The sequence below is a fragment of the Lipotes vexillifer genome, unplaced genomic scaffold (genome assembly GCF_000442215.2).
Source record: "Lipotes vexillifer unplaced genomic scaffold, Lipotes_vexillifer_v1.1 scaffold1093, whole genome shotgun sequence".
Classification (NCBI taxonomy): domain Eukaryota; kingdom Metazoa; phylum Chordata; class Mammalia; order Artiodactyla; family Lipotidae; genus Lipotes; species Lipotes vexillifer.
The window spans coordinates 634,374-654,956 of record NW_006774793.1 but is presented as its reverse complement, the minus strand read 5'-3'; the positions used below and the strand labels follow the sequence as shown (position 1 = coordinate 654,956).

Here is a 20,583-nt window from a genome sequence, read left to right as displayed (position 1 = left end):
AATTTTGGGAGTTGGGTTATAGGCTCTAACTAATTCAGAAGAGAGAAAGAGAGATTATATCAGGTGGCAGGAACTTAGTGCAGACTCTTTGGAGGAGTTGAGACCTGAGGAATACATAATGTTTAGATAGAGAGAGAAAAAAAAACATAGGGAGGTAGAAGTGAGGATGATGTGTTTGTGAGAAAGTGTTACAGTGGTCTAACACAGAAAATATGGGAAGTAGCCTCTGGGAATGAGGGTTGATGGGTAAAAGGAGAAGCAGATTATGGAGGTCACTGGAAACTAGTCAAAGGGGCTTATATTTGTGAAAAAAACAGGAACTGTTAGGGGGTTTTGAATAGTGGAGTGATATGGTGAAAAAATATTTTAGAAAGAAGGGGTAGCTATTCTTTTTGGATGGTTGGGAGTTGGCGGGGTAGGGGGGAAGGGCAAGAAAGAGACTTCAGTAATGGAGAGCAAAGAGAACATTCCTTTCAACTTGGTGAGAGGAACTGAGAGGCATGGACTGACTTCAGTAAGGCTGTAGTCCTGGGGATTCTAAATAAAGCATGAATCTGAGAGCACTTAAAAGAAAAAACTGACAAGAATTGGTGCACAACTATAAACTCGAAAGTTTCAAGCCTGAATAAAGGAAGGATGTGATATTTACAGAAACTGGGAAGTTTGAAGAGGGATCTAAATGGGGAAAGTGTTTTGAAATTGAGATAATAGTGATATATCAGTAAGTGAAAATGGACAAGTGACAGCTGGAGGTAAAGTACAGAATTTTAGATAAATAGAAAGTGCTGTCACAGAGCAGAAACTCAATAAATGACATATGTTAGTATGCATTATCACATGTACCACATAGAATTTTTATCAGTGTGCACATATGTTTATTTTTCTAGACTGTGAGCTCCCTGAAAACAGGGACTTATTCTCTTAGTCAGTTTTGATTTCCTGGTGTTTAGCTTAGTGATTGGCACATGGTCGGTGATTTGTTTGTTAAAAGTAAACTAAAAGTACGGACTTCCCTGGTGGCGCAGTGGTTGAGAGTCCGCCTGCTGATGCAGGGGACACGGGTTCGTGCCCCGGTCCGGGAAGATCACACATGCCGTGGAGCGGCTGGGCCTGTGAGCCATGGCCGCTGAGCCTACGCATCCAGAGCCTGTGCTCCGCAACGGGAGAGGCCACAACAGTGAGAGGCCCACGTACCAAAAAAAAAAACCAAAAAACAAAGTAAAGTAAAAGTAGGACTTCTGTAACACAGACTGGGTGATTTACACAACAGAAATTTATTTCTCACAGTTCTGGAGGCCAAAAGTCCAAAATCAAGGTGTCAGCAGGTTTGATTTCTACTCAAGCCTCTTTTCTTGGCTTGTAGATGGCTGCCTTCTCATTGTGTCCTCACTTGGTCTTTCCTCTGTGTTTGAGCATCCCTAGTGTCTGTCAGACACTGTCAGATTGGATTAAGGTCCACCCTAATGACCTCATTTTAACTTAATCACTGGGTTAAAGGCCCTATCTTCAAATGCAGTCACAGTCTGAGGTACTGGGGGTTAGGGTTTCCACATATAAATTTTGGAGTGACACAATTCAGCCCACAATAGTAGGAATGAAAAAATTTTGTTTGAAAAAATGGAAACACAGGAGAGTTGAGACATGGTACTTGGTATATGTGGATTATTTGTGTGCTGGTTACATGAGGAAAGTAGAAGAGGCAGAATTCAGGATATTTTTTTCCTTATGATTTGATGCAGACTTTGGAATTATAAAATAATATAAATTTTAGCAAACTTTAGAAGTTCAAGTGAAAAGATTATATATTTCTAAAAATCATTCATTTCATCAAGATCTATTTACACAAAGTATTAACTGATGATTTAAAAAATTCCTTCCTTAGAAGTGGTTATATCACCTTTCTCATTTTTAATATGTATTTGTGTTTTCTCTCTTTTTTCTTAACATATTTTATAGAGCTCTTGGCTTTATTTATAAATTCTAATTTTTGTTTTGCTTTTAAATTAATTCCTACTTTTATTATTAGAATTTCCCCTTCTGTATTTTAGTTTATTTTGCTCATTATTATTATTTTTTCCTTGAATGGGAAATTTGGCTTCTTTGACTCTTTATTAATAAATGTATTTAAGGCTATACATTTCCTTATGAGTAGTGCTTTGAACAAATCCATAGGTTTTTATATGTAGTGCTGTCATTAGTGTTAATATTTAATGACCTGCAATTTTAACTTTTAGTTATTTGACCTGGAAATTATTTAGAATATTAAAAGTGGTTAATTTCCTTCCAACTCATTTATTAGCTATCTTTTAATTATTAATTTCTAGCTTTATTGTATTGTGTTTACAGAATGTGGCTTTTATGAATCTTTCCTTCTTTGAGTCATAATACATGTTCATGTTTTGGTAAATGTTTCCCTCTATATATGGCACACACACACACACACACACATATATATATATATATATATATATATATATATATATATAATGTTGCAAAGTTATTTTTCATGTCCATCCTCCTCTTTCTCTCTCTGAGAAGTAGTTATTAAAGTATCTCATAATTAATATATTTCCAAATTATCCTTATATTTCCAACAAATTTTGCTTTATAATTTACTGATGCATTATTATGTTTGAATAAAAGCAGGTTCATTCATTCATTCACTCATTCTTTTATGAATTCAACAAATAACTATTGAGAATCCATTGTGTTCCAGATCCCAGGTTGAGCTCTTAGGCTATGACAATGAGCAAGACAGAAATTTAGTCCTTGATGTTGTGGAATGCACATTAGAGATAGTGACATTAACACTTATTCAATGATTGCCACTAAGTGTGGAGGATGTTGTGACTGGAGAGCACAGGGAGCTGTAAGAGTTTAGGAGGCGGTTATACTTGAATCAAGGAGGCTAGGAAAGTCCTCCCTGAAGAAGTAATATTAAAGTCAAATCAGGCACATTTTAGGATCTGAAAGCAGACAGTATTGGTCAGGATTCTAGCAAAAAACTCATGTACACAAAAATTGCAAAATTTGAGGAGACCTTGATGTGGCACTAGTTACAAAAGTATGAGCAGGGTATAACATGTAAGAGATAGTGCTATATTCTGGGACCAGCATCACTCCGGGCTTTAAATGGAAGGGTGAGAGTGATCACGGGAACCTGCAGATAAAGAAGCTGTTTGGAGAGGCTGTCTTAAAGCGCTGACCTTCTGATAGAGGGCCAATGTCAGTCAATGTCAATCCCACAATCCCACAGGGAGGAAGCTGGGGGAATATATACCTTGACCTTATGCTCCTCCTTCCCTCTGATTTCTGCAGGTGCTCCCCTTGGGCCAAAAAAATCAGAAAGGCAAGAGAGCCCATTGATGTGGTCCCTACAAGTCAGCCACCTGGGGCACAGAACAGAGCGTAGAAGGATGGAGCAAGGTCCTGGAAAGGCAAACAGGAGATAGTAAGCCCACAATCCGATATGGTGAAGATGAGAGTTGGGAAATGAGGCCAGAGAAGTCAGAGCAAGGAAGGATTTGTGAGCCTTGGTGTGATTTTGAATTTTGTCCAATGGGAAATGGGAAGTCATTGATTAATTTAAGCAAGAGTGTGAAATGACTGCATTTGCATTTTTAAATGATAGCTCTGGCTATAGTGAGGAAAATACCTTGGATGGATGATGGTTTCCTTCACTAGGATGGGGACACTGGAGAAGGACGACCTATAGATTGGTAAGATAATGATCTCAGTCTGTGGCATATTGAGGTTGAAGCATAGAGTTGGCTCTGCACTGAGAAAGATCTTGGCTAGAGATACAAGTTTGTCAGTAGAGAACAGTTAAGTGGTGTTTGAAGTTTAGGAGTTGATGAGATGGTCTAGAACCTGTGTGTATTTAATATAGAAGAGGGATTAGGAGCCCCAGAATTCAAGAAATTGGTAGAGAAAGTACAGCATTCAAAGGAAGAAGAAAGTAGGGATGGCTAGAAAGGTAGGAGAAAACCCTGAGAATTTTGAGTAGAAGCCATGCTTTTGAATTATTTAATGACAAGTATACTCCTGGCATGCCTTAGGTGAGTTAAGATGGGCTTTGTATCCAGGATATCAGGATAAGATTAGTGAAGTCATTTCAAGTAAGAGAAAACTTTATGCTGACATTTGATAGCTTTCTTTTATGTTCAGGAGTGACTCTGGCCTAGAAACCTGAAATCCTTCAAGGAAGATATGGATTTGAGTGAATTTCCTTCTCGCAAGTTCTCCATGTCTGTAGATTCTGTTTTTGTGAAACTGGTGTTCAAAGCCAGAATGTGTTGTGTGGTTGTGGAGAAAGGTATACAATCCATGGGATCTGACACTTTTACTGTAAATGAATCTCCTACTTTTGTTTGTCTTCATGGCTAAATTCAGACTATTGAAAAATAACTGGGACTGTTTCAAGACATTTTGTCCGTTAGATTGCCTCTTAAATTTCAGAATATCAACATAATTAAAAATGACAGGTTACCTTTTGGTTCAACCTAGATGTGATCTCAGAGAGGCAGCAGTGAGTGGTGGCAGGAAGCGAGATCTTAAGTCCCTGCCCAGGAATTGAACCTGGGTAGTCTGGATGAAAACCAGGAATCCTGGCCACCACACTTCCTGGCTCTTGCCCCCAGTGAAAAATGCATTTCTCACGGAGGCAAAAACTGTAAAAACAGGTACAAAGTTTATTATTAGAGACGTAGCACAGCAACAAGTGGGAGAGCACACAGAGAAAATTTGTTTAGTTAAGATAGAATCAAGGCAGAGATGCACACCCAGAGAGAAAGGGTGTGGGCATCCTCCCTAATGAAGAGGAGCACAGGAAAGAGGCCATTAAATCATTTATATCAGGCAGTTCTTCCCAGTCTTAGTTTACTTTTGGCCAATTATCTGGTTTCTTTTTCCACACCTGACCTGCCCTAGGACCCTCCCCAAAATGCGTGCACAACTTTTTTCCAAAATGGATTTCAGCCCAGAGGTCTATGGGACAGCCTTAGCATCACATATTATGCCCCTTCCTTTTTGACCCCCAAGGAGCCTTTCTGCACATGTGCAATGTCACCCTTGCCCCAAGGATGGGAAATATGTAACCGCTTGATCCTTTACTCAAACAAGGTTTAGCCCCTCTCTGTTCCTGCCATGACTGTTATCTTAAGGTGTCCACAGGAGACAAAGCTTGGCTATTTACCCTGTTTCTGTTGTTACTTCCATTTCGGAGAGTTAAACAGGAGGCTGATTTTATTTATTTACTTATTATTAGTTATCTATTTTATACATATTAGTGTATATATTCAATCCCAATCTCCCAATTCATCCCCCCCACCCCCCGCTTTGCCCCCTTGGTGTCCATACATTTGTTCTCTACATCTGTGTCTCTATTTCTGCCTTGCAAACCAGTTCATCTGTACCATTTTTCTAGATTCCACATATATGTGTTAATATACAATATTTGTTTTTCTCTTTCTGACATACTCCACTCTGTATGACAATCTCTGTGTCCATCCACGTCCCTACAAATGACCCAATTTCATTCCTTTTTATGGCTGAGTAATATTCCATTGTATATATGTACCACATCTTCTTTATCCATTCGTCTGTCGATGGGCATTTAGGTTGCTTCCATGACCTGGCTATTGTAAATAGTGCTGCAATGAACATTGGGGTGCATGTGTCTTTTTGAATTATGGTTTTCTCAGGGTATACGCCCAGTAGTGGGATTGCTGGGTCATATGGTAATTCTATTTTTAGCTTTTTAAGAAACCTCCATACTGTTCTCCATCATGACTGTATCAATTCACATTCACACCAACAGTGCAAGAGGGTTCCCATTTCTTCACATCCTCTCCAGCATTTGTTGTCTGTAGATTTTTTGTTGATGGCCATTCTGACCAGTGTGAGGTGATACCTCATTGTAGTTTTGATTTGCATTTCTCTAATAATTAGTGATGTTGAGCAACTTTTCATGGGCTTCTTGGCCATCTGTATGTCTTCTTTGGAGAAATGTCTATTTAGATCTTCTGCACATTTTTTTATTGGGTTGTTTTGTTTTTTTAATATTGAGCTGCATGAGCTGTTTATATATTTTTTAGATTAATCCTTTGTCCATTAATTTTTTTGCAAATATTTTCTCCCATTCTGAGGATTGTCTTTTCATCTTGTTTATAGTTTCCTTTGCTGTGCAAAACTTTTAAGTTTCATTAGGTCCCATTTGTTTTTTTTTGTTTTTATTTCCATTACTCTAGGAGGTGGGTCAAAAAAGATCTTGCTGTGATTTATGTCAGAGTGTTCTTTGTATGTTTTCCTCTAAGAGTTTGTAGTGTCCAGTCTTACATTTAGGTCTTTAATCCATTTTGAGTTTATTTTTGTGTGTGGTGTTAGGGAGTGTTCTAATTTCATTCTTTTACATGTCACTGTCCAGTTTTCCCAGCACCACTTATTTAAGGCAGTGTTTCTCCATTGTATATCCTTGTTTCCTTTGTCATAGATTCGTTGACCATAGGTGTGTGGGTTTATCTCTGGACTTTCTATCCTGTTCCATTGATCTATATTTCTGTTTTTGTGAAGAGGCTGGTTTTAAATGTCTAACCTGGAGCCCATGTATCTCCTGTCTCAGGAGATGTGAACAGGAGACTAGTTGTATACGGCCAGAAGCCCACTTTTTCCTGCCCCATGAAATGTAAATGGGAGGCCAGTTGTAAATGCCTGGTTTAGGGCCCATCTATCTCCTGTCTTAGATGTATATGAAGCCAGGAGTTTATAGCTTAGGTATTGAGATTTTCAGAGCCAGAATGGCCTTATATGTGCAAAAAACAAAATTATAACACAAATTAGGAGTGAGTCTGTGTCCAAGTTTTATTAAAGTTCTTAGTGAGAGAACCATGAATAAAAAGACCTGATTCCACAAGTGCTTATAGGAAAAAGATATAAATGTACAGATAGCAAAATAAAATATTGGTAGAGTTGGTACAATTGGGGGTTAATTTTTCTTCTAGGCTATGAACTCGTAACACCTCTTTTATTTCTGTAGGTTAACCTCCAACACACGAGTGTAAACCATATGAGCCTTTTCTCATATAGATTTATGGATTGCTAGGTAAATATGCTGTGACAACAGTTACCTTCTTCAAGAGTGTCAGATAAATGTCTACTAGAAAATGCTCTCGCGTGATAGAGAAAAAGAGATCTAGCAATGGTCTTTTTTTTTTTCCTAAAATTGGAACAGCTTTCTCTTTTACAGGGTTGCTAATGAATGACCACGGCATTTAAAACTGCCTTTTCCAAGATAAAGATACACGTACAAGTGGCTTGTATGCAAATGACTTTGTATCATGCAAGAGCTCAGGCCCTATTGTTTTCTAACTCATCAGTAGTTATTCCTCCAAGCCAGAAATGTCAAACAGGTTTTAGAAAATTTACCAGGTTTACTGAAACTTAAGACTATCCTTCAAATTTCCTGCTTATTTTCCTCAAAGCTTGTTACAGAATGAAGACTGGCTGAGAATGAATCAGTAATATTTAGAGTAGTCTAATGTAGTGATGTTCAAACTAAGGAACAGATAGGTATTTTAAGGGAATCAATTTCTAGATACTCGACTTCTCCATGTACCCTTTCCTAAAAATGATCTGTCTGAGAACCTGACTGTGGTTCTCATTTCCTAGCTCTCATTTCACAACTGTCCTTACTTTACATGGAATCTTTGCAGCATTGCTCTGAGGTTTGAGAGCATTAAGGAAAGGGCTATTTTTTTTTTTTTTACCGATGTCAGTAGAGCATTTAATCAAAGCACTTAGATCTGACCTCAGTCATTTTATTAAGAAATGCACTTCCAAAAACCTTTTTTGCCTTTTATGTTAAAAACCTTTAAAAATTATAATGTATTTAAGTTGTTTTCATCAAACATGCATTACTAATAATTTTATTTACAAATCAATCCAGAAAAAAATAACAATTAGAGCAATATAATCAGGGGAAACAAAAAAATAATTTCAATTTCATACATATTTTTGTTGCAGACATTTTTGGTGATCAGTAAAAGACTTAAAGAAAAAATATATTAAGTTTTTCAGGAGAAGTTGAATGGAAGTATTATTGTAAGGAAAAAAGTAGTGATATGAAACCTTCAATTGTTAATGAAGGGTTTGTTTATGAATTTTAATTGGTTGTGGATGGATATCAAATAACTTTGGTATTAAGATTTCATTGCATATATATACAAGCTATTATATGAGTTTTATTTGAAAAGGTCAATATTTATAATACAGCAGAATTTATAACCTTTATAACTACTTAAACATTTAAAATAATTGTAAAATATTTTAGTAGTCATCTTAAAAATGTGTGAAGGTTTTACAGTTTTCAAAAGTCTGACTATCATTAATCTAATGTGCTGGTTGGCCTACAAACATGAACATGCTTTGATGACAATGCAGAATTACTGGCAATGTCTGTTTATGGTTAATCCTCCAACCATTCTTTAAGTTTATATCTTCTATAGACTGGTGAAAATTATCAGTCACGGAAATTCACGTGACTTCTCCAATGTTTCCCCTTAAATCTGAATCTGAATGAAGCAAGACAGGACAAAAGACTTTTAGATGTGACATCACTCACCTTTCTGAAATCGCAAATGTTCTATGCAAGAAATTATCAAACAGTGTAATTCTGAGTTTCTAGAGAAGGTTATCTGAATCAGCCTCCCCATTAAGCAGAAAGTGTTTCCTCCTGCCAAGAGGTTTAAACTTCTGTTGCTGTAGTCAGTGGAAAGTGCCCATTTCTGGTGTCGCAGAGAGAATGAAGCTTCCAAAGAGAAGTGAGACAAAGAGCTGAGTTAAGAGAGAAGGGACATTAAATTTCCGTACTGCTGGTTTTGTTAGTAACCAAAGCAGGCTACCAGTGTTAGCAAAGCATATTAGTAGGAATCAAAATATCCATAGGAATTAACTAATGCGGTCTCAACACCTAAAGGTTCTACTGTGACCAAGTTCTTAAGCAAAGACTAAGCTTAATATAAGCACATGTGATATTTTGATTTATAATAAGAAATATATATTTGATCTTCATTCCATTTCTGGCATAGAGCACCTAAAGCTCTTGGTATTTCTTGTGGCAAGTGTCTTAAAGATGTCTTATATTATGTCAGTGAGGTGACTTTTGGAAAGCACCTAAGGATGGGGGTCTAGTTGACAGAGGAGCCAACCTGGTGATTAGAGGGTTGGAACTTTTAGGCCTACCCCCCTGACCTCCAGGGAGGGGACAGGGGCTGTTGAATCAACTGCCAATGGCCAATGACTTATTCAATCCTATCTAAGCAAAGAAATCTCTATAAAACCCTAAGGCCAGGGTTCAGAGAGTTTCTGAGTTGGTGAACAGGTGAAGATTCTGGGAGAGTGGTGTGCTCAGGAAAGTTTCTTCATTAGCCTGCATCAGCTCACTCTTACCTAGTAGACTATTTGTTATAGTATGGTATTGTATATGTTGTGTTTCCTTCTAGGCAGAGATGATATTAAAAACTTTTAACCCAATGTTTAATCATCTGTTTGTTGTTTGGTATGGATATCAGAGCAGACACAGGTTGTAGGGAGAGAGTGAGAGTGTTAGAACAGAATCCTGGTGGGGACTCCCAGCTATGCCAAACATTTACTCTTTAGTTGCTGGGTCATGGATAAGCTTGGGAGAGGAACCAAGACAGCCAATGTGGCAGGGGTTGAAAGCGAGCATGTAAGGGACTGTTGAGAAATGGCTAGTTGCCAACTAGCATGGTGGTATTTCCATTTTTAACAACCAATAACGGTTTTATAGTGTATACTCAGGGAATGTCATCTCCGTATCTAGTAGCTAACTTTGCCTAAAATTCATGTGAGATGTCAGCAGGTGGGATAGTGCCCTAGTAGATTCATTGTTCCCAGATGTTATTAACTGAGGGCATATGATATACCTTTACATTCATTATTCTAAATAGAATTATTTGCTTAAACAGCTTTTAAATTATGTAACCATCTTAAACAATCAACTCTACTTTAAAAAGATGAATTTCTGTGGAATGGGGTTAATCAAACTTTCTACCACCTTAATATACCTTGTGGTTATGAAACACTCCCGCAGTAACAGTGTAACTATGGTAGTTCTCAGGGTTTGAGGGTGAGGGCTGTAGTCTTAAACTCCTAGGTGATTGCTACATGCCACTTCTACCCTATTGATCTAGAACAGTAGGAAGAAAAAGCACAAACATACAACTTATGACATTTAGCACTAATTTTTGTACTGTCAAGGTTGATTCCCTTTTCCATTAGGACTTTCAAAAGAAAGAAAAAGAATTCTTGGCTAATTTGTCTTTCCTTGATTTTTCATGGAAACCCCTGAACTGGACAATAGTTAAGCTGCTTTTTGGTTTCACTTGGTGTTCATGTCCCTCAGCACAGAGTTCGTCATAGCCACACCTGTATTTTATTTTATTTATTTTATTTTTAATTAGTTTTTTGCATGAATCCCCAAAGAGGTCCTCCCTGCCTCTGTAAAGTAGGAAAGAAGTAGACTATCATATCCATGCATCTTTTCATTTGGTGGAGGTAGGAAGGACCCTATAATCTTTATTATTTTCTTTATTATTTCAAATTTATTATTATTATTATTAGAGTTCTCACACTATTTAAAAAAGTGAAACTCTCCCTCCCTTTTCCAGTCCTCCCATAGAAACGTACATGTAAAATTTTTTCTACTAGGTATTATTTTAGTCAGTTACAGGAATTATATACTAATAACCATTCTTAGCATTGGCACTTTTTCTAGACTGACTTAAATCTTAGCAATAGGATTCTACCTATTTGATTTCTCAAATTTATAACCTTGATCACAAAAATTTAAAACACTAAATAGAAACTTTAACAAGGATTTTAAAATAGAGATTGGAAATGGCTTCTTCATCATCTCTCATAGTGTATCCTACAGCAATTGGATATATACAAAGTTGTTAGAAAATGGCAATCATTAGTTTCAGAGAACACCAGGAACTCAGAGGTGCAGATTCAGTTTTACAGTTCATGTGCTGTGTAACAGATTGGAGGAATTGTAAAACATTTTACGAATTATAAAAAGTACACAAATGTAGTTATTTAAATTTTAAGTTTAATGGGATTTTTAGAATAGGAGACCAGATCCCTGAAGGCAGGATTGTCATGAAAACTTCCCTTATTCTCTGATTTGGAGAAGAGACATATGCCAGCATTTCTAACTTTTGGGCATATGGAGACTTTCTGGAATTTAGAATAATATTGCTTCTTCTTCATTCAACAAGTGATACTCCTTATTAGGAAGAGGCTTGATCAGTAACTATTTAATTGAGGACTTTTTCTACAAAATTTTAAAAAAATCATAAGATATAGGTTTAGTCAGTATAGAATATTTTGTTCAAAGTCCAAATTATGCCTAGAATTGTACCCTGATTTCACCTTTCATTACTTATACTCTTACCCAGACTCTTTATAGCATCAGTATCAACAGCAAGTAACATTTAAGGGTTTAATGGCCAAATACTCTGGAAAGTACTGCAAGGCACTCAAGGAAAGTAAAAGCAATGATCTGTGTTCTCTGTTCAGTCTAGTAACCCTATATAGTTGGAGATGAAAGAACATAAATATGAAACAGTGATCAACAAAGGACAGAATGTAATGAAGGTAGCCTGTAGGTCAAAAGAAAGTTTGACATGATTTCAAACGGTTAGGAAAGTCTTTAGAGCAGAGGTGACACGTGGGTTTGCCTTGAAGAGTGTCCAAGGTTTGGATGAACAGAGAAAAAAGAAGAGTTTTCAAGAAGGAAGGAGAGTCTCATTCACTGTCTTCTATTATTGACCCCTACAGTGTCCGGATTGAAGTGATGACTGATTAACTACCATTCCATAGAAGTTCATCTTTTTAAAACAATGTTTATTGTTTGAGATGATTACATAAATTAAGAAGTTGGTTAACCAAATTATTTTATATTTTTAAAGGACGATATTGAATGGAAAGGTACATTAAGCTCCCTCAGTTAATCACATCTGGGAACAAATGAATCAAGTACCCGATGACAATACACATGAATTATAGGCAGAGTAACTACTCCTCACACAGTTGATGTTATGAGTATGTGCTGTGAGACCCATACTGGCTGTTAAATATAGAAATACTTCCACACTCATTGGCAATTCGTCACCTCTGAAAGTTCTCTCCTCCAGTATCTACTATGCATTACCCAGATTTACCCAGGATTCAGCAACTAAAGAGTTAATGCCTAGCATAGCAGGGGGTCCCCACCAACCATCTCTTCTGGAAATCTGACCCTCCCCTGTCTGTTCTGGTGGATCTATGCCCTTACGAAACAGGTGATTAAATATTGGGCTGTTTTGAATATCCTGGGATATTGAGGATATCCTGGGATACTGAGAGCCTTTTTGCCCTGCTCACAGAGAACTTGGAATCTCCCAGAACCCCTGACCCTGAGGCATCCACTCCCCCATCACCTGCCCTCTACCCCCTCTCCCCCTTGGAAGGAATCAGTAACACAAGTGATGAACTCTGGAAAATCCCTCTTTCCAAACCATGTCCCAGGAGCCACAAGGTTGAGGTCCAAGAATTTTGTGGATACTGTGCCCCACATCCTCTTCCTAAATTCAACTGTGAAACCACAAGTTTGGTGTCAGCCCCACAGCAAAACTGTGCTTGTAAAATCCAGTGAGGTCTCAATTTCCTCATCATAGTTCTTTCTCTCTCCTGAGCCTCTCACCCAAATCTACCTTGATCCTGTTTTCCTGATTTTGTGTTAGTTTTGTTTCAGCAACCAATGTAGTTTTTCATACATTCCAAGCACCAGCACCTCTGGGGCTCTGTCACTGAGCACTGTGACAGACAGGAGGGGTGACCCTCAGAACTTCCATTTTCTCTAAGTCTTTCCCCTCAAAACATAGCTGTGATAAAAATACTGAGTGTCTACATTTTATGGTGGTATCTTTACTAGTACATTGCTTTTTTTCAGCCTTTCTTAGATACAACTGACATATAAAATTTTAAGATATTTAAAGTGCACATCGTGGTGATTTATGTATAGGTAGATATTCTGAAAGGATTCACCTTATCTAGTTGATTAACACATTCATGACCTCACATATTTATCTCTTTTTCTTGCTGAGAACATTTAAGTTCTATTTTCTTAGCACATTTCAATTACACAATGTTATCAACTGTGGTCACCATGCTTTACGTTAAATCTTCAGACTTTATTCATCTTATAGCTGAAATTTTGTACCCTTTACCAACCTCTTCCTATTTCCTCCACAACTCAGCCCTGGCAACCACTTTCCTACTCTCTGTAGGAGAACAAACAAAAAAGTCACACAAAAAATTTTGACATTTTTTTCCTTTTAGATTCCACATATCAGTGATACCATGCTGTATTTGTCTTTTCTGGCTTATTTCACTTACACGATGCTCTCCAGGCCTATCCATGTTGTCGCAAATGGCAGGATTTCTTTCTTTCTCATGGCTGAATCATATTCCATCGTACATATATTCAACTTCTCCTTTATCCAAGCAACTAAGGATGGACACTTAGGTTCTTTCCATATCTTGGCTATTGTGAATAATGCTACCATAAATATGGGAGTGCAGATATTTCCTTGATATCGTTTTCATTTTGTTTGTATATGTGCCCAGGAGTGGGGTTGCTGGATCCGATGGTAATCCTATTTTTATTTTTTGAAGAGCCTCTACATTGTTTTCCATAGTGAGTGCACCAATTTACATTCCCACCAACAGTGCATAAGGGGTTCCCTTTTCTCCACAACCTAACCAACACTTATGTCTTGTCTTTTAGATGACAGCCATTCTAATAGGTGTGGGGTGACATTTCATTGTGGTTTTGATTTGCATTTTTCTGATGATTAGTGGTACTGAGCACATGTTCATGTGCCTTTTGGCCATTGCATGCCTTCTTTGGAAAAATGTCTATTCAGTTTCTCTGTCCATTAAAATTTTTTTTTTATTGGAGTATAGTTGATTTACAATGTTGTGTTAGTTTCAGGTGTACAGCAAAGTGAATCAGTTACACATATGCATACATCCACTCTTTTTCAGATTCTTTTCCCATATAGGCCATTACAGAGTACTGAGTGGAGTTCTCTTGCTATACACTAGGTCCTTATCAGCTATCTATCTTACATATAGTATTGTGTATATGTCAATCCCAATCTTCCAATTTATCCCTCCCCCTCTTACCCCCAGTAACCATAAGTTTGTTTTCTACATCTGTAATTCTATTTCTGTTTTGTAGATAAGTTCATTTGTACCCTTTTTTTAGATTCCACATATAAGCGATGTCATATGATATTTGTCATTCTCTGTCTGACTTACTTCACTTAGTATGACAGTCTCTAGGTCCATCCATGTTACTGCACATGGAATTATTCCATTTTTTTATAGCTGAGTAATATTTCATTGTATATATTTATCACATCTTCTTTATCCTTTCCTCTGTTGATGGACATTTAGGTTGCTTCCATGTCCTGGCTATTGTGAATAGTGCTGCAATGAACATTGGGGTGCATGTATCTTTTCAAATTATGGTTTTCTCCGGATATATGTCCACGAGTAGGATTGCTGGATCATATGGTAGCTCTAGTTTTAGTTTTTTAAAGAACCTCCATACTGATTTCCATAGTGGCTGTACCAGTTTACATTCCCACCAACAGTGTAGGAGGGTTCCATTTTTTCCACACCCGCTCCATTTATTGTTTGTAGATTTTTTGATGATGGCCATTCTGACCGGTGTGAGGTGATAGCTCACTGTAGTTTTGATTTGCATTTCTCTAATAATTAGTGATGTTGTGCATCTTTTCATGTGCTTTTTGTCCATCTGTATGGTCACCTAATCTATGACAAAGTAGGCAAGAATATACAATGGAGAAAAGACAGCCTCTTCAATAAGTGGTGCTGGGCATGAAATCAGAACACTCTCTAACACCATACACAAAAATAAACTCCAAGTGGATTAAAGACCTAAATGTAAAGCCGTATACTATAAAACTCTTAGAGGAAAAAATAGGCAGAACACTCTTTGACATAAATTGCAGCAAGACCTTTTTTGACCCACCTCCTAGAGTAATGAAAATAAAAACAAAAATAAACTAATGCGACCTAATGAAACCTAAAAGCTTTTGCACAGCAAAGGAAACCATAAACAAAATGAAAAGACAACCCTCAGAATGGGAGAAAATATTTGCAGATGAAGCAACCGACAAGGGATTGATCTGCAAAATATACAAACAGACAAACAGCTCATGTAGCTCAGTGTCAAAAAAACAAATAACCCAATCAAACAACGGGCAGAAGATCGAAATAGACATTTCTCCTCTGTCCATTTTTAATTGGATTTTTTGTCTTTGGTTGCTTCCAAGTTTTAGCAAATGCAAATAAAGCTGCTATAAACATTTGTGTGCAGGTTTTTGTATGAATGTAATTTTCAACTCATTTGGGTAAATACCAAGGAGCTGTATTGCTGAATCATGATAAAATTATGTTTAGTCTTGTTTGAAACTGCCAAACTGTTTTCCAAAGCGGCCATACCATATTGCATTCCCACCAGCAATGAATGAGAGTTCCTGCTGCACCACATCTTCACTAGCATTTGGTGTTGTCAGTATTTTGGATTTTACTCATTCTAGTAGGTGTGTCGTGGTATCTCACTGTTGATTTAATTTGAAGTTCCCTAATTATATCAATATATAATGCTTTCATACGTTTATTTGACATTTGTATAACTTCTTCGGTAAGATGTTTGTTCGTATCTTTTGGCCATTTTTTAATTGGGCTTTTTATTTTCTTATTGTTGAGTTTGAGCTCTTTGTATATTTTGGATACCACTCTTTTACTAGATACATGTTTTGCAAATATTTTCCCCCAGTCTGTGGCTTATCTTTCATTTTCTTAATTTTTATACTTTTAAAAGTCTTGTCTTCTTTGAAAATACCCATGGTGATTTTCACATGTTGTACTCTTGGGTACATAAATTGTTTCCTCTCTCTCCATGTAATTGGGAATATATTTTTGAAACATAATATTTTTTCTTTTACATTTCCAGGCACATAACCTTATTTATATTCTTTCTATCTGTTTTGAGTGGGGAGGGGAGATTAGATTATTCCCAAAGGAATGAAAATAGTTCATTTCGTCATTTAGTTCTGACATTTAATTTGGATTTTTGACTTCTCAGCAAGAGAATTGTCTTGGATAACTGGTTCGTTCAAAGGTAAATTTTTTTCTAAATTATTTCATCATATCTTTCAATATGTTATAAGTAAGGCCTGTTAGACTTGATAGTAGAGTTTTTATGTAAGGAAAAGGTGACAGGAAGGTGTAGGTGAGATAGGAATGTCAATTTTATTGGTCTCGGGAGACTGATCAAAGAAAAAGGAAGATGGAGGCAGAGCAAGGAAATCAGATGTTGGGACCCTTGTCCTTTCCCTCCCATGTGAAAGACAGATTAACTCATGGGGTGAGGATAGGTTAGAAACATGTAGATAAATATGAGAGCACAGGAATCTTGGAGAGTGGAGCACATCTCAAAAGCCCAGGTGGGGTAACCCACACCTAATGAGTTACCTACCCATGGAGAAGACCAGACTGTCTACTCAGCTACATAGACCAAAGGATCCAGAAAGCAGTGCATGGATTTAAGCCTTTTTTTCCCTCCTCAACTGACACTCAATTATTTCCCCTTATTACCCAGATGTCATCCTGGGGAAGGGGAGGTTAAGGTGGTGGAACTTCAAACAAAGCACCTAAAGAGATTGAGTCATCCAACAGACTTTAAATCAGCCCTGACGCGGAGTTGAACTTTAAATAGACTGAATATTTAAAAACATTGACACCTGAAAGGAACTCTTTAAACCTGAAGAAACTGAGGTATTGTTAATTGCAAGTTTCAAAGTTTAAGTTTCATAACGACTTAGTGGATGGGTTGGTTAATGGGAAAGATCATTAGAGAAACTTTCTTCTTTACATATCTTTCTATATGTAACTAAGTACAGTGTAAATTTGCTATCCTACTATATAAATCTCCTTTATTCCTGCCTGTGTTTTCATTAGTCCATTCTTCCATTCACCCATCCCATTGAGTTGATTTGTTGAAACTACTAAATAAAATAATACATGTTGTGAACCTGTCAGAATGTGGAACATGTATAAACAATTTGTGTTAGCTACTACTACTATTATTTATATAATATTGTCATTACTATTAATTTTCTGCATACCATATAGTCTGTTTCCTATGAGTTACTTCAGAATCCCTAGTAAATACAACTGTGGAGGAGATGGCAATGTAGAAAAGTTATGAATTTTTATTTTATCATGTTTAATGAGAAAAACGCCATCAATTAACTTCACTCAAAAAAACTTTAAAAAATCATATCTGTGAATATAGCCAATATTTTATAGTAACTATAAATGGAGTACAACTTTTAAAAATTGTGAGTCACAATGTTGTAGACCTAAAACTTACATATAATATTGTACATCAACTCTACCTCAATCAAAACAAAAACAAAAACAAACTAGCAATATAACACTGGCCAAATTAAAAAAAAATTATACCTGTGAATTTAAGAATATTGTAGGCACTATTGCTATTCAAATGAATAAAACTCAGCTTCCGACAAGTAAAGCGTGCATTTTTGTTGGAATAAAGTAAAACATACATTTAAGTTCCATAAAGTGTTAGGTTTGTTACACTAGAAATATTCTTAGGGTTTCAGTTATGGGTTAAAAAGAGGAAGTGGTCAGTTTTAACTGGGCAAGAGGGTCAGGATAAGAATTCGGAGAAGAGGGAAAATTTGGGAACATCTTGAACAGCAGTGAAGTGGCTGAGCGGGGATGGGTATTCCACACAGAGGGAACGGAGTCCACAAAGGCATAGAGGCAGGAAATAATTTCATGTGCTGATGAGATGAGAGCATAGAGTGGGAGAGGATAGGAGTGCGGCAACAAAGGAGGCTGAATTACTAATCCATTAATCCATTCAGCAGATAGCTCTCGACTGTTTACCCTGTCAGGCATGGAAGGTGCTGGGGTACAGTGATGGTCTCTGCTTTGATGGACTCACATTCTGAATAATCACAGTCTTCTTCTACGGGAAACAGGGCTTTGTTGAAGGAGGAATGACTTTATTTTTATTGTAGGAAGGTCACTTGGTGGCTGTGTGAAGCAGTGGTTGAAGGGGGCACAAATGAGGATGGAGAGACTAGATGATAGATGAATTAGAGGTAGATGATCATTTATTAATTCAAATGAGAGGAGCTGATGCCACTAGAAGCAAGAACAGAAAGAAGTAAGCTTTGATAACTAGCTTGAGTCTGTTAAGTCTTGGTGACTACTTGGACCTGGGGTGTAAAAGAGAGGGTAAAACTTGAATGGCCTAGAGTTATCTGACTTGTTTGAGAGGTGATACCCTCACTGAGTTTGTTGTCTCACCTGCTTTTCTAGACAAGCTAGAGCCTGGGGTGCTGAGCCTGGGCTGGGACCTGATGCTCTAGGAACTGAGGCTGGAAGGGGTATGTTTAGAGTGAGTGGTGGGAGTGAATGGGATTTGGTGAACAGGGGTGGCATAACTTGCCCTTGGGCTGCAGCATGTGAAACTAAATGGGAGTGTTCCAGACGGCTCCAAGCTGTTCAAGGGGACTAAGAAGGGGACCTTTAGCTATGAGGCTAGGGCCCTAAGGCAGGCAGTGGAGGAGCTCTCAAGGAAGGCTGTGAAAAAGCCACAGGAAATCCAAAAGAACATCTGCATGTCACCAGCTCTGGTTCTATTCCAGCCTGGGTACCTAATCCCATGAGCTAGTACTGTTAACTAAGGGATGAAACAGTATTCCTATGAAAGCTTATTTTTAGTTATTCTTTAGCAATCTGGCTTTGGCTCCCCTTGGTTTCGTCCAAATCCAGTAACTTCCATCACTCATTCTAAACATACCTCCAACCTCAGCTCTGGAAACCTCTCATTGGACTTAAATACAGCCATGGAGTATCTGCTCCAACTTTATCACTCACTTGAAGTGGGCAGATGGAATTAAATGCTCCACGAGGGGTATTCATAGCAAAAGCTATGTTTTGGGGGAATTATGGACATACAAAGAAATGTTGGATCATTTTTTCTATTTTATTATTTTTTCCGCTTTGCATAAGTATGGTGAATCCTTTCCAGGTCCAGACATCCCCTATTTCTCAGGGGATGTAAGGTGGTGACCCTGATGATGGTAGCTGCTTGGCCCTACCTTTAGACCTGGTTCTTTTAGATGGCTCACCTCCTCCCAGAAGCAATGATAGCGTAACCAGAAGCTAAACTTCTTGTTTTTTTTAAATTAATTAATTTGCATTTGCTGATGAGTACTAGCAGCACATGAAATCCTATTTGGCAGTGTTGTCTTTCCTCAACTTCTTAGGTCAGACCAATGGTACGTGAAGGAAATTTAAGAAATACAGGGTGAAATTAGGTTAAAGTCAGGAAGGGTGACTGATAGATCAGTCAGGAAACAATGAGATAAATGTGATGTAGTTTTTCAACCTGTTTTGTAATTAGAAAGAAATAAGGCGTGGGCGCACGCGCGCGCGCACACACACACACACACACACACACACACACACACACACACACACACACACACACACACACACAGATCAGATAGCCTAGGCTGGTAGGTAGAGGGTGGAGAAATTCTTCAAACTCAGAAATTTACTGTGTGTCTTAATCCTGAGCAAAGCTGAGGAGGGAAAAATAAAAAATAAGATTTGTGGGGAGTATAAAAGCTCAACTTCGGATATGTTGACTTTGATATGATCATGGAGCATGCAGATGGAGAATACAGGTTTAGTTCAAGCTATGAGAGTCCCTGGATGGCAGTGACACAGAATATCTGACCTGTCCTATATAACAACAGGGTTGTGAGAATTAAATAAATACATGTGAATGTACTTTACAAAACTATATAGCATTGTGTATCTCCATTATTTTTATTACTATTTTGAGAATTCCAGCTTATACCATCATTTCTGTGTTTCTTATAGGCAGATAGAATAGTATTTTTTTTCTCCAGAGAAGTCAATGATTTTTCTATGTTCATCTTACCCCAACTACTTGCCCCCAACCTCTGCGTAGATGCTGAGGTTTGAGGTTTCTGTAAGTCTCTCTCTGTTGCTCATCTCACTGTGGACCACTCTAAGTGCAGAAATACATTGCAGCATCCTCCAGCTGGGAGTCTGAGATACTGAGACTGAAGGATTTGGCTTCTTTCTGGAAGTTCACAGAGTAGTGACTGTTGGTTGCATTCTGTTGCTTATAAGCTTCTTGGCCAATAATGAAAATCATCTCCCCGCTGGAAGGCTGTTTGTACCACAACAAATAATAATCACTCTTACTAGTGCTATACGTACAGTCCAGGGTCACTGTGTCTGCCTCTTGCACAGACACTTCTGGTTGAGGCTGAGTGACCATCTGGGCCACACTGGATCCTGTGGGAAAGAGGAGAGAAAGGACCACCCTGGGTGTCACAGGAGGGAAAG

General features: G+C 37.7%; 1 long non-coding RNA gene and 1 gene segment (V, D, J or C); both read right to left on the bottom strand.

The window, feature by feature from the left end:
- Window positions 1-20,390, bottom strand: part of LOC103079364 (uncharacterized) — a 211,792-nt gene extending 191,402 nt beyond the window's left edge. Inside the window, exons 1-2 of the long non-coding RNA XR_456937.1 lie at window positions 20,248-20,390; window positions 16,805-16,811 (exon numbers count right to left, since the gene is read on the bottom strand). This is a non-coding gene — a long non-coding RNA (uncharacterized LOC103079364). The remainder of the gene's footprint in view (window positions 1-16,804; window positions 16,812-20,247) is intronic.
- The window catches only part of LOC103079551 (T-cell receptor alpha chain C region-like), a 289,115-nt gene that overhangs the window by 264,426 nt on the left and 4,106 nt on the right, over window positions 1-20,583 (bottom strand).